Genomic DNA, 14,701 nt, shown 5'->3' with positions numbered 1-14,701 from the left:
GACTCGATACAGTAAAGATGCCTGCAATACAGTGCTACAATATGCACCACTGCCCCCTTTCGTTTTTTTGAACATAGTAGAAACGTTTCTAAGGTGAAAGCATTTATCTTTCTAACTGCTAAGGCCCCAATTAAGCATGTATTTAAAGTTAAGCCAGGGCTTAAGTCCATTGATTTCAAGGCAGTTAGCGATTGCCCATATTGAAAACCAATAATTGATTCCTACTCTGTGTTTTCTTGCTCTTAGTCAATTTGTAATCCATGACGGAACTTGGCCTCTCACCGCGTGACTCTTGCAAAGGATGTTGGCAAAGGCCACTCTTGCAATCCTTACTCAGGCAAAGCTTCCATCAGCGGAAATTTTGCTTGAGAAGGATTTCAAGATTTGGTCCAGACCTTCCGTTATTCATTGTTACGACGTGGACACATTTTGATTTTTTTTTTCTCAGTGCATCTAGACTGAATTTTCTCTGGCACCTCTACTCGCCCATTCCTTGATGTTTCCGTGTCTTTAGAAATCAGGAGTTTTGCCTAGCTCTTCTTGCGGTAAGAAAATGCACTTTTTTAGGGAGAGAGAGAGAGAGACATTGAAAGGGATATGTCAGCTGTTTAACAGAGCAAAAGTGGTAGAAGTAAAACTACACAAACAGGTACTTGCCACACCTCTCTTCCTAGCAGTCATAGCTGAACAATGGAAGTTCAGAGCTTTTGTTTAACATCCAAACTTGACAATCTGAAGATTATCCAAACTACTTTAATTGGGGAAACTGGGCTAAAAACTCTGCAAGGAGACAGGTTTCCCCATGAAATTTTCACTGCTGCCTGGTTTTGACTATGTTAGAACCAGACTTTGTCACTAGGCTTCTGCATCCAGTTCTGTCTGCAGCCAGAAAGAACAGATACATACAAAAGTTTGGGGGAAATTCTGGTTTATTTATTTATTTTTAATTTAATTCAAGTGTCAGCTTCCATTCTTGCAACTCCTTTAGAGGAAACACATTAGCTCCTCACTGAAACAATGTTTATTATGCTGCAAAAGATAAGCTGGTCCATCCTAAAAGAGAATCTCCCCAACTTTTGCGCTCATAGCTCCTGGTAACTGTAATCAGCACTTGATTGATTATTTGCAGAACTGAATGAAAATTGGATTTTTTTTCCTATGAGAAAGTCCAATAGGTCAACTTTTATTTTGTTGATTTTTTTTTCTTCAGAACAAAAAGTTTTGAAAAATTTCATATTGGAAATGTTTGTTTTGGTGTGCTCGACCAAATGGAGACATTTTTTTGTTTCAAGTTTACCATTAAACTATATCTCTCTAAGGTCCCAAGGTGCCTCTTGGGAGTTGTAATTCTGATGCCGCAAGACCTTATTCTTTCTAGGGCTTGGCTCCAGGGCTGATGTACAGCTCCCATGATGCGCCATGTGGCTTGGTCAGAGGTCACAGTGTATTATGGGAGGTGTAGGTCAGCCTGCCCATAGGAGATAATGGGGCATGAAGCACCTGAACTACAACTACAAACTGATTCACCCTAGGTAGGTGCAGGTTGGTGTCAAAATGACTTTAAACAATATATTTTGTTTCAATTTGTCCCCGTGGAAAATACATTCATACTAATTAAAAAATTGTTAAAAACAAATTTTACCATGGAAAATTCCCAACCGACTCTCCTTGTCTGTCGCCCATTGAGCCAATGTTTCTCTGATAGAAATGGCCTAACTTATGCACCTCTGTATAGGTTGGGATGGGTCTGATGTGCTCGGCCCTGGGAGCACAAGTGGACCACAAACACAAGGAAGTCTTTCTGTCTCCCTAAATGGAAAACAGATGTTGTTTGTTGAACAGCATTTTTTCAATAGTGCGACAAATGAACTGGCCTCCAAGGAGTTTGTTGTAGATAATCTAAGATATGGCAAAGAGAAGATAAAAGACATTACTATTGTCTCTTGTTACAAAGATGTTGCAGGCCTGACAACGAAGATGACTCAAATATGATAGAGGTGGTTTGGAGGCATTCAGTGGTTAATAGCAAAGATATGTCACTTCCTGCAATTGTCTGTAGATCATCGTTGGGCCAATAATACATGGAAGTGCCACCATCCTACTTGTGAGATTACTAAAGTTTAATTATCCTGTAAAGAGGAAATGAGCAGCTGTGAGGACAAACATTTTAAATAGAGATGGCCCTTAGCGAGGCTCTTAGATTGGAATCTGGAACCAGATTAAGTAATTAGATTATTCATTATGAATTATGTTATGCAGTTAATTATATTAACTAGATATGATCAGACATGGGGTCAGAATACAGACAAGAGTCTGTAACTGAGGTTCAGATTCAGTGGTGGTGACATCTTGAGAACTGTTCTCTTGAGCTTTTGGCCCCAAATGATGGAAATCTCATGAGATCAGCTCTTCTCAGGAGACTTTGGCCAAGTTGTTCTGGAATTCTTCTCATGGGATTTCATCCAAATGGGCAAGTAGTCCCCTTTCAGTTTTGGATACCGTCTGGAAATAAAACACTACAGGTGAGTTCAGATCCATGAGTTGGGTCTAAATCATCACACGTCCTTCCTGAAATTCCTGGAGGGCTGTGTTTGAGGTTCTGATTTTGGCTGATCTTGAGTTTTTAAAATGAAACAAACACTGACCCTCTCCTGCACACATTGGTCAACAGGCGATTCATTGTGGTGCTCAGCCTGCGTGTCTTTCTGAATTTCTTGCCCAAGAAAAGAATTCACTTTCTTCATGTCTAGTTGAAGGTAGGCGTGGAGGGAATCTGAATGGATTATCAGGACACTCAAGCTATTCTGGCACCAGATTATTTCCCAACCACTATTTACCTGCCAGAAAAAAATGCATAGTCAGCTATTACTTTTCTGGAGTAATGGTGATGCCATGTGGCCAGTTCAGAAATTCTGATAATCTCAGAATGAGTTCCCAGGAGGCTATGGTGCATCCCATCCCAGCTTCTACTCATATACCATTGAACTGTAGAAAGCAAAATTGTAAGAGACCTACTTTATTCAGCCGTTTTGTCCATCCTTCCTTGGTAAGCCTCTGCAGCTCATCATCCTTTCATCTTCTGTCCAATCTAGTTTTCAGTGTTTCAAGCAGTGCAGCTTCCGCCATTTTCCTCAGAGAGATTATTTTACAATCCAATAGGCATCACTGTGAGCATTTTTTCTCCCTTGTATTTGGCCTGCATTTTTCTTTTGATCATTTTCACCCCCTTGCACTTTAATATTCAGTTTGGCACTGAGATCTTTAATATTCTCTGATGTTCCTGAGATCTCTGTTTTTAAAGATAGCCCAGAGACTTCCACTATTCCCAGGTCTATTCCATCTTTATGCTCTAAGTGGTTGGGAGATGATTGATTCTTCAATGCCAGAATATTGCTGTGGTTTTGACCCATGAGTTCATTTTCCTTTATGATTCAAATACAGTTGTCTTTGCAATATTGCCAACTCCCAAAAAATCATGAGCTTGGCTTAAAAATCATGGTTTGTTTTCCTAAATACATCATAACATAAGAACATAAGAACGGCCGTACCGGGTCAGACCAAAGGTCCGTCTAGCCCAGTATCTGTCTACCGACAGTGGCCAATGCCAGGTGCCCCAGAGGGAGTGAACCTAACAGGCAATGATCAAGTGATCTCTCTCCTGCCATCCATCTCCATCCTCTGACGAACAGAGGCTAGGGACACCATTCTTACCCATCCTACCTAATAGCCATTTATGGACTTAGCCACCATGAATTTATCCAGTCCCCTTTTAAACAATGTTATAGTCCTAGCCTTCACAACCTCCTCAGGTAAGGAGTTCCACAAGTTGACTGTGCGCTGCGTGAAGAAGAACTTCCTTTTATTTGTTTTAAACCTGCTGCCTATTAATTTCATTTGGTGACCCCTAGTTCTTGTATTATGGGAATAAGTAAATAACTTTTCCTTATCCACTTTCTCAACATCACTCATGATTTTATATACCTCTATCATGTCCCCCCTTAGTCTTCTCTTTTCCAAGCTGAAGAGTCCTAGCCTCTTTAATCTTTCCTCGTATGGGACCCTCTCTAACCCCCTAATCATTTTAGTTGCCCTTTTCTGAATCTTTTCTAGTGCTAGAATATCTTTTTTGAGGTGAGGAGACCACATCTGTACACAGTATTCGAGATGTGGGCGTACCATGGATTTATATAAGGGCAATAATATATTCTCAGTCTTATTCTCTATCCCCTTTTTAATGATTCCTAACATCCTGTTAGCTTTTTTGACCGCCTCTGCACACTGCGTGGACATCTTCAGAAAACTATCCACAATGACTCCAAGATCTTTTTCCCGACTTGTTGTAGCTAAATTAGCTCCCATCATGTTGTATGTGTAGTTGGGGTTATTTTTTCCAATGTGCATTACTTTACATTTATCCACATTAAATTTAATTTGCCATTTTGTTGCCCAATCTCTTAGTTTTGTGAGATCTTTTTGAAGTTCTTCACAACCTGCTTTGGTCTTAACTATCTTGAGTAGTTTAGTATCATCTGCAAACTTGGCCACCTCACTGTTTACCCCTTTCTCCAGATCATTTATGAATAAATTGAATAGGATTGGTCCGAGGACTGACCCTTGGGGAACACCACTAGTTACCCCTCTCCATTCTGAGAATTTACCATTAATTCCTACCCTTTGTTCCCTGTCCTTTAACCAGTTCTCAATCAATGAAAGGACCTTCCCTTTTATCCCATGACAGCTTAATTTACGTAAGAGCCTTTGGTGAGGGACCTTGTCAAAGGCTTTCTGGAAATCTAAGTACACTATGTCTACCGGATCCCCCTTGTCCACATGTTTGTTGACCCCTTCAAAGAACTCTAATAGATTAGTAAGACACGATTTCCCTTTACAGAAACCATGTTGACTATTGCTCAACAGTTTGTTTTTCTACGTGTCTGACAATTTTATTCTTAACTATTGTTTTGACTAATTTGCCCGGTACCGACGTTAGACTTACCAGTCTGTAATTGCCGGGATCACCCCTAGAGCCCTTTTTAAATATTGGCGTTACATTAGCTAACTTCCAGTCAATGGGTACCGAAGCCGATTTAAAGGACAGATTACAAACCTTAGTTAATAGTTCCGCAACTTCACATTTGAGTTCTTTCAGAATTCTTGGGTGACTGCCATCTGGTCCCGGTGACTTGTTAATGTTGAGTTTATCAATTAATTCCAAAACCTCCTCTAGTGACACTTCAATCTGTGACAGTTCCTCAGATTTGTCACCTACAAAAGCCAGCTCAGGTTTGGGAATCTCCCTAACATCCTCAGCCGTGAAGACTGAAGCAAAGAATCCATTTAGTTTCTCCGCAATGACTTTATCGTCTTTAAGCGCTCCTTTTGTATTTTGATCGTCAAGGGGCCCCACTGGTTGTTTAGCAGGCTTCCTGCTTCTGATGTACTTAAAAAACATTTTGTTATTACCTTTAGAGTTTTTGGCTAGCCGTTCTTCAAACTCCTCTTTGGCTTTTCTTATTACACTCTTGCACTTAAGTTAGCAGTGTTTGTGCTCCTTTCTATTTGCCTCACTAGGATTTGACTTCCACTTTTTAAAGGAAGTCTTTTTATCCCTCACTGCTTCTTTTACATGGTTGGTAAGCCACGGTGGCTCTTTTTTAGTTCTTTTACTGTTTTTCTTAATTTGGGTATACATTGAAGTTGGGCCTCTATTATGGTGTCTTTAAAAAGGGCCCGTGCAACTTGCAGGGATTTCACTTTAGTCACCTTACCTTTTAACTTTTGTCTAACTAACCCCCTCATTTTTGTATAGTTCCCCCTTTTGAAATTAAATGCCACAGTGTTGGGCAGTTGAGGTGTTCTTCCCACCACAGGGATGTTGAATGCTATTGTATTATGGTCACTATTTGCAAGCGGTCCTGCTATAGTTACCTCTTGGACCAGCTCCTGCGCTCCACTCAGGATTAAATCTAGAGTTGCCTCTCTCCTTGTGGGTTCCCGCACCAGCTGCTCCATGAAGCAGTCATTTAAAGTATCGAGAAATTTTATCTCTGCATTTCGTCCTGAAGTGAAATGTTCCCAGTCAATATGGGGATAATTGAAATCCCCCACTATTATTGGATTCTTAATTTTGATAGCCTCTCTAATTTCCCTTAGCATTTCATCATCACTATTACTGTCCTGGTCAGGTGGTCGATAATAGATCCCTAATGTTATATTTTTACTAGACCATGAAATTTCTATCCATAGAGATTCTATGGAACATGTGGATTCGCTTAAGATTTTTACTTCATTTGAATCTATACTTTCTTTCACATATAGTGCCACTCCTCCCCCTGCACGACCTGTTCTGTCCTTCCTATATATTTTGTACCCCAGAATGATTGTGTCCCATTGATTGCTCTCAGTCCACCAGGTTTCCGTGATGCCTATTACATCAATATCCTCCTTTATCACAAGGCACTCTAGTTCACCCATCTTATTATTTAGACTTCTGGCATTTGTGTACAAGCACTTTAAAAACTTGTCCCTGTTTATTAGCCTGCCTTTTTCTGATGTGCCAGATTCTTTTTTATGTGACTGTTTATCATCTGATCCGGCCCTTACATTATACTTTTCAGTCCTCTGCTCCTGACTATAACCTGGAGATTCTCTATCATCAGATTCTCCCCTAAGAGGAGTCTGTGTCCGATCCACACGCTCCTCTGCAGCAGTCGGCTTTCCCCCATCTCCTAGTTTAAAAACTGCTCTACAACCTTTTTAATGTTTAGTGCCAGCAGTCTGGTTCCACTTTGGTTTAGGTGGAGCCCATCTCTCCTGTATAGGCTCCTCCCATCCCAGAAGTTTCCCCAGTTCCTAATGAACGTGAACCCCTCCTCTCTACACCATCGTCTCATCCACGCATTGAGACTCTGAAGCTCTGCCTGCCTACCTGGCCCTGCGCGTGGAACTGGGAGCATTTCTGAGATTGCCACCATAGAGGTCCTGGATTTCAGTCTTTTCCCTAGCAGCCTAAATTTGGCTTCCAGGACATCTCTCCTACCCTTCCCTATGTCATTGGTACCTACATGTACCACAACCACCGTCTCCTCCCCAGCACTACACATAAGTCTATCTAGATGCCTCGAGAGATCCGCAACCTTCGCACCAGGCAGGCAAGTCACCGTACGGTTCTCCCGGTCATCACAGACCCAGCTATCTACGTTTCTAATAATCGAATCTCCCATTACTAACACCTGCCTTTTCCTAGAAACTGGAGTTCCCTCCCCCGGAGAGGCAACCTCAGTGCGAGAGGCAACCCCAGCACCATCTGGAAGGAGGGTCCCAACTATGGGAAGGTTTCCCTCTGCTCCCATTGACTGCTCTGCTTCCCTGGGCCGTTCTTCCTCCTCAGCAGCACAGGGGCTATCTGAGCAGAGGTGGGACAATTCTTGAGTTCTTTTTATTTGCCTTCTGATTCCTGAACTTTAGGGTGCATACAGGTCATGTTTTCAACATTTTCTCTATACCCATGAAAGCTTGAAACGTATCTTTTAAAAGAGAGAGAGAGAGAATTGAATTTCTCACATTTTCCCATGGCTCCAGGAGCTCAGGCTTTAAAAACATGTCATATACCATGAGAAGTATGATAAAATCGCAAGGACTGGCATTTGATTTGTTTTAGCAAGGTTGCACAAAGTTAGCTTATGCCGTTTTGCTTAGGGGCCCAGTGAGTTTTGCTAAATGTAGTTCTTGAAGTTTCAGCAGCCTGTCAGTTGCATGCCCATTCCTGAGACTAATTTAGGATCTTGATTGAGTGGAAGTATAGTTTCTCTTGCAGAGCAGTAGATTTGCATAACGTGCATGACTATACCAGCACAGTATGCAGATGTCCTCATAAATTACAATCTGGTCGAGTTCAACGTACCCCTTTCAGTGATTATGGCAGCCAGATTTTTATAGACGCCTGTAAGAAAAGATATCGTTGTTTAGAATCAAAATATGATGGGGGAAGGGTCATGGTGACCATAAATGTTATGGAGTTGACAGACTGAGGGGCATGTTGACTGTAGCTGTCACACAAGGAGACATTATGCTGGCTAACCACTAATGCAGAATCCCAGCGCGACTGAGCTAGTGGTTAGTTCTGGAAAATCCCAACTGCTGGCAGCAAAGGGTTTGATTAGTGAATGTTGTGGGTTTGGACTGGCTGAAATTCCTACTGGGATAAAACCTCATGGCAGTGTAGGGCCCACTCTTCTTAATATGGAATTTCCCTTATCACTAAAAAATATTACTGTGGGCCAGATTGTGACTAGTAGTTGCTTGGGTGCGCAGGTGCAGGAAGGCACAAAGAAGCCTTTCTCTCCATCAACCTTTCCTCCCTTGTGCATGGGCTCAGCCCTGTTTCTCTCCCTACTCTCCCCTTAGTGCAGGGGTTGCTGACTACTATTGGATCATGTCTACATTGGAGCTGGAAGGTGTCATTTCCTGTGTTAACAATAGCAGTATAGCCCCAGTGGTGTGGGTGGGGGCACGAGCTAACCATCCCGGGGGGTTCAGATGGGATTGAACTCAGGGCAGTTAGCCCCTCTGGCTCGTCCATGAAGTTCTGCCTACACTGCTATTTTTAGCACTCTCGTTCAATCAAAGCAAGCACTGGGCTGTCTACCAGAGCTGGAAAATTACACCCCCAGCTCCAGTGTAGACACATCCTTAGCACTGCTTGGGGTGCAAACCATCCCAAATGAGGTTGAGACAGCCACTGTCCTTGTTAGCCCATGAAATGGCAGGCACAGCTGGCCAGCGATGGAGAGACGTGCACGCTATACCTTCTTAAAGGGTGGGGTAGGGAGATTGCTCTCCTACAACTTGGTTAGCTCATGTGAGAGGCATTATGACTCTCACAGGGTCAGTGTAGCTGTGTATTACTATCAATACAGAATAGTAATTAACTGCTTCAACCTGGCCGTACGTGCCTATGTCAACCACTCTTCTATATTATGGAGTTGCAATGTTACAACCTCATTTTGGCTGATATACAATTTCATTCATTCTCAACCCATCCGCTGGCTTATAACCTTCCCCACAATATAATGCACTGCATTTTCCCATGATGCTCCACAGCCTAAAAGTAAAATTCTGATGAGGGCAGCTCTAACGAAAATCTATTGGGGGGGGGAAATGTTCTAAATTCTGACCCCCTGATAAAGGGCCTGGCTACACTTGCAGATGTAGAACGCTTTGAGTTAAACCAGCCTTCACAGAGCGCAGGAGGGAAAGCGCTGCAGTCTGTCCACACTGACCGCTGCAAGCGCACTGGCATGGCCACATTAACAGCTCTTGCAACGGCCACAGAGAGCAGTGCATTGTGGTAGCTATCCCAGCATGCAAGTGGCTGCAACGTGCTTTTCAAATGGGGGGCGGGGTGGAGTGTGACAGGGAGGGTGTTGTGTGTATGTGGGGGGAGAGTGGGTTGGGGGGGGGCTGAGAGCATGTCAGCATGCTGTCTTGTAAGTTCAGACAGCAGCAGATCTTCCCCTCTCCCCCGCCTCTCTCTCTCACACACAGCATTCCACAGTAATGGTTGCTTTGTCTCGGAGCAGATAAGCATGCCGGCTGTCAGAAACGGAGCTTTCAAAGGGCATATCACAGGGTTTCTCAAACAGGGGTCGCCGCATCCCTAGTACATCGCTAGTACATCCCTTGGCCCGCACTGCTTCCAGCAGCTCCCATTGGCCCAGAGCAGCGATCTGCGGCCACTGGGAGCTGCGATCGGCCAAACCTGTGGACGGGGCCGGTAAAGACAACAGCCCGGCCCACGAGGGGCTTTCCCTACACAAGCGGAGACCCCTGTTTGAGAAACCCTGGCATGTCAGCATGCTTGCAGTGATTCCAAAACAATGACAAGAGTGGCTACTTGACTTAAGAGGATTATGGGACGTTTCTGGAGGCTGATCAGAGCGCAGTAATGCAACAAGTAATTCACACTGATGCCCGGGCATTTCAGCCAATGAGCACCAAGTGTTAATCTTCTCGCCGAGGTGGGGTACCAGCAGCACTCTTGCCCTGGAGTCAGCGCGCTCTGCGTGGCTTGTCAGCATGGACGGGTAGTGAGTTAGGGCACCCAGGGCTGCTTTAATGCTCTGTAACTTGCAAGTGTAGCCAAGCCCTGCACCCAAGACTCAGGTTGGAGTTCTGAAAGTGCCCAGGTACACAGTGGTGAAAGCAGGAAAATCTCTAGTGAATAGAACTTGACAAGCACAGATGACTGAGAATTAGGAGTCCTGCTGGGGTTTCTTCCCAACTCTGCCATTGACTTGAGGCATGACCTTGAGTGAGCTGCTTAGTTCCACGTTTGCAGAAGTAGTCTCAGTTTATCCGCCGATGCTGTCCAAACATCGTGTGTCGATAAGAGATGTTGCAATGACATGTTTTGGCATGTCTGAATTGACATTTTCGGTACGCTGCCAAAATATTTGGGGGGCGGGGTGATTTCCAACCTACTCTATACGCAGTTCTCACGTTTGCAATGCCCTGGAACAGGTCAGGACTTTCATTCTCCATCTTTATAAAACCCACCTGTTGCAACTGAACATTTGCGCAACCCTCCCCTTCTTCTTTCTATTCCTTGCCCTCCCCAAGAAAAAGATAGCACTATGGATGTGGAGAAAGTGAGACCCAGCTTTGAAACATGCTAAATTCTTCAAAATCGAAACCTGTCCTTCCAGGGCTTAATCTACCCAATGAGTCTTGCTGTATCTATGCTCATTGTAAGTGTGCTCCAGCATACGATACAGTATTCATTGTTTCAGGTCACAACCTTGATCACTTGCTTTTGCAGTGAAATCAATGGGATTAAAGGAAGAACGTTGAAGCCAAGCTGGTCTTTGCTTGAAGGTCCCATCCTCAGGAGCCTGAGATGACTGACGTAGTGCAACAGCAAAGCACCTAAGAGCTAAAATACACGGGGCATTTGTGAAGGGCCTTTTACAGTCAAGAAACAGAGAAGCAGCCAAGAGCACATGGGCTGTTAAAAAGAGTTAATATTTTGGCAACTAAGAATATACACATAAAATCAATGTTTAAGAAAAAATTACTTCTGGTTTATTTCATTTTTATGGACAAGTAATTTTCAAGTAACACTTATGATAACAGATGGATAAATTTATGTCTGCAGTTAACTTGAATGATATTTTCCTTAGGATGTTTTACTTTCTCGTGTTCATTTCTGCCTCTCTTTATTTAAATGGAGCTCTGTCTTGGGGGGCTAGGAGGGTGATAGCTGTATTTATCACCTCTGAAGTTCAGAAGCAGTTTCAGTTCACAGAGTTTAATAACAGCCGTATCCTCAGAGTACAAGACAGGATTTTTCTGCCTAAAAGAAAGATGTTCCACTGAAGCAGTGACTGACCTGAAGTCAAAGAGGAGCATCCATAACTAGGCAGCTATGTAAGTGGCTTGTTTTTCAGACTGAGCAACCACAACTCCTACTGAAGTATGTGGATGTTGCAAGTGCTGAAAATCAGGCCACTATGAATCAGCTGCTTCACTATAGGTTTGGGTGGCTAACCTTAGGCGTCCAAGTTTGAGACTTTGACCTATCTAATGTAGATATCTGTGGGAATTTCAGCACACGCAAAGGATATTGTTAATCCACTTTGTACTTTCTATAGGTCCACAAAATTGAAATCCTACTATCATCATCCTCCCACTCTACTGAAATTGTTCTAGCATGAATTGGACTGGTGGCATCATTAATAACAATGGCCATCATAACTTTTACAATTACATTAACAGAATTTATCAGTTGTCATCTTCAAAGTCCTTTGCAAACAGTAGCTGATTCATACTTACATCAGCCATAAAAAGACTTCCTTTAAAAAGTGGAAGTCAAATCCTAGTGAGGCAAATAGAAAGGAGCACAAACACTGCCAACTTAAATGCAAGAGTGTAATAAGAAAAGCCAAAGAGGAGTTTGAAGAACGGCTAGCCAAAAACTCCAAAGGTAATAACAAAATGTTTTTTAAGTACATCAGAAGCAGGAAGCCTGCTAAACAACCAGTGGGGCCCCTTGACGATCAAAATACAAAAGGAGCGCTTAAAGACGATAAAGTCATTGCGGAGAAACTAAATGGATTCTTTGCTTCAGTCTTCACGGCTGAGGATGTTAGGGAGATTCCCAAACCTGAGCTGGCTTTTGTAGGTGACAAATCTGAGGAACTGTCACAGATTGAAGTGTCACTAGAGGAGGTTTTGGAATTAATTGATAAACTCAACATTAACAAGTCACCGGGACCAGATGGCATTCACCCAAGAGTTCTGAAAGAACTCAAATGTGAAGTTGCGGAACTATTAATTAAGGTTTGTAACCTGTCCTTTAAATCGGCTTCGGTACCCAATGACTGGAAGTTAGCTAATGTAACGCCAATATTTAAAAAGGGCTCTAGGGGTGATCCCGGCAATTACAGACCGGTAAGTCTAACGTCGGTACCGGGCAAATTAGTTGAAACAATAGTAAAGAATAAAATTGTCAGACACATAGATAAACATAAACTCTTGAGCAATAGTCAACATGGTTTCTGTAAAGGGAAATCGTGTCTTACTAATCTATTAGAATTCTTTGAAGGGGTCAACAAACATGTGGACAAGGGAGATCCGGTGGACATAGTGTACTTGGATTTCCAGAAAGCCTTTGACAAGGTCCCTCACCAAAGGCTCTTACGTAAATTAAGCTGTCATGGGATAAAAGGGATGGTCCTTTCATGGATTGAGAACTGGTTAAAGGACAGGGAACAAAGGGTAGGAATTAATGGTAAATTCTCAGAATGGAGAGGTGTAACTAGTGGTGTTCCCCAAGGGTCAGTCCTCGGACCAATCCTATTCAATTTATTCATGAATGATCTGGAGAAAGGGGTAAACAGTGAGGTGGCAAAGTTTGCAGATGATACTAAACTTCTCAAGATAGTTAAGACCAAAGCAGATTGTGAAGAACTTCAAAAAGATCTCACAAAACTAAGTGATTGGGCACCAAAATGGCAAATGAAATTTAATGTGGATAAATGTAAAGTAATGAACATTGGAAAAAATAACCCCAACTATACATACAACATGATGGGGGCTAACTTAGCTACAACGAGTCAGGAAAATATCTTGGCATCATCGTGGATAGTTCTCTGAAGATGTCCACGCAGTGTGCAGAGGCGGTCAAAAAAGCAAATAGGATGTTAGGAATAATTAAAAAGGGGATAGAGAATAAGACTGAGAATATATTATTGCCCTTATATAAATCCATGGTATGCCCACGTCTCGAATACTGTGTACAGATGTGGTCTCCTCACCTCAAAAAAGATATTCTAGCACTAGAAAAGGTTCAGAAAAGGGCAACTAAAATGATTAGGGGTTTAGAGAGGGTCCCATACGAGGAAAGATTAAAGAGGCTAGGACTCTTCAGCTTGGAAAAGAGAAGACTAAGGGGGGACATGATAGAGGTATACAAAATCATGAGTGATGTTGAGAAAGTGGATAAGGAAAAGTTGTTTACTTATTCCCATAATACAAGAACTAGGGGTCACCAAATGAAATTAATAGGCAGCAGGTTTAAAACAAATAAAAGGAAGTTCTTCTTCACGCAGCGCACAGTCAACTTGTGGAACTCCTTACCTGAGGAGGTTGTGAAGGCTAGGACTATAACATTGTTTAAAAGGGGACTGGATAAATTCATGGTGGCTAAGTCCATAAATGGCTATTAGCCAGAATGGGTAAGAATGGTGTCCCTAGCCTCTGTTCGTCAGAGGATGGAGATGGATGGCAGGAGAGAGATCACTTGATCATTGCCTGTTAGATTCACTCCCTCTGGGGCACCTGACATTGGCCACTGTCGGTAGACAGATACTGGGCTAGACGGACCTTTGGTCTGACCCGGTACGGCCTCTCTTATGTTCTTATAAGGTAAATAAATATGATTATCTCCGTTTTACTGATGGGGAAATTGAGACCTAGATTTTAAAAGCTTGTCTAGAAGAAATCAGTATCAGAATTGGGATTAGAATGTAGAAAATCCTTATTCCTCGTCCTATACTCATCCTGCACATCTCTTATGTTCCCTTTCATCATCATAATGGCACCTGGCTCTTCAGTGCTTTTCATAAGTAGATCTCTAATTACTTTACAAGGAGGTCAATATCATTATCCCTGTTGTACAAAGTGGGGAAGTGATTTACTTAAATTCATCCAGCAGTCCAGAGGCAGAGCAAGGAACAGAATCCAGGCCCCTGAGTCTGAGTCCAGTGCTCTACCCACTAGTTCACACTGCCTCCTTCAGTTCACAGGATCTCAGAGTGCCTTACAAACCTCATATAGGAAGCATTTCCCCCACTGCTAAAGAAACAGCCATTTCTGAGGTCAAACATGGCAGCTATTGTACAGCAAACGGTGGCAATAGTCAATCGTTTGGGAAGGAAATGAAGGATGATGTATCCAACTGAAAGAAAAAAAAAAGAAGAAAAGGGAGAATTTTAGGAAGTTATTAGCACCTGGCACCCATATGGAATCTGTCAATGGGGTTAAAATAGGTTTATTTGGGGACTGCTTTTTCAGAAAGGACACACATCCAAATATACATGCAATATTGTGGATTTACGGTCATTGTACATGTAAATGACCAGATGGGTGACTGGCAGTCACAACTGATGTAAGTTTGCATGCAAATTAGGCATAAAATTGC

At 42.7% G+C, this 14,701-nt stretch overlaps 1 protein-coding gene across 4 annotated transcripts in view; it reads left to right on the top strand.

The window, feature by feature from the left end:
- The window catches only part of TRABD2B (TraB domain containing 2B), a 388,416-nt gene that overhangs the window by 230,722 nt on the left and 142,993 nt on the right, over window positions 1–14,701 (top strand). The window lies entirely within an intron of this gene.

The sequence above is a fragment of the Mauremys mutica genome, chromosome 8, assembly GCF_020497125.1.
Source record: "Mauremys mutica isolate MM-2020 ecotype Southern chromosome 8, ASM2049712v1, whole genome shotgun sequence".
Taxonomy (NCBI): domain Eukaryota; kingdom Metazoa; phylum Chordata; order Testudines; family Geoemydidae; genus Mauremys; species Mauremys mutica.
Note: the sequence above shows the minus strand (reverse complement) of the source record. Positions and strands in the feature narration are given on the sequence as shown.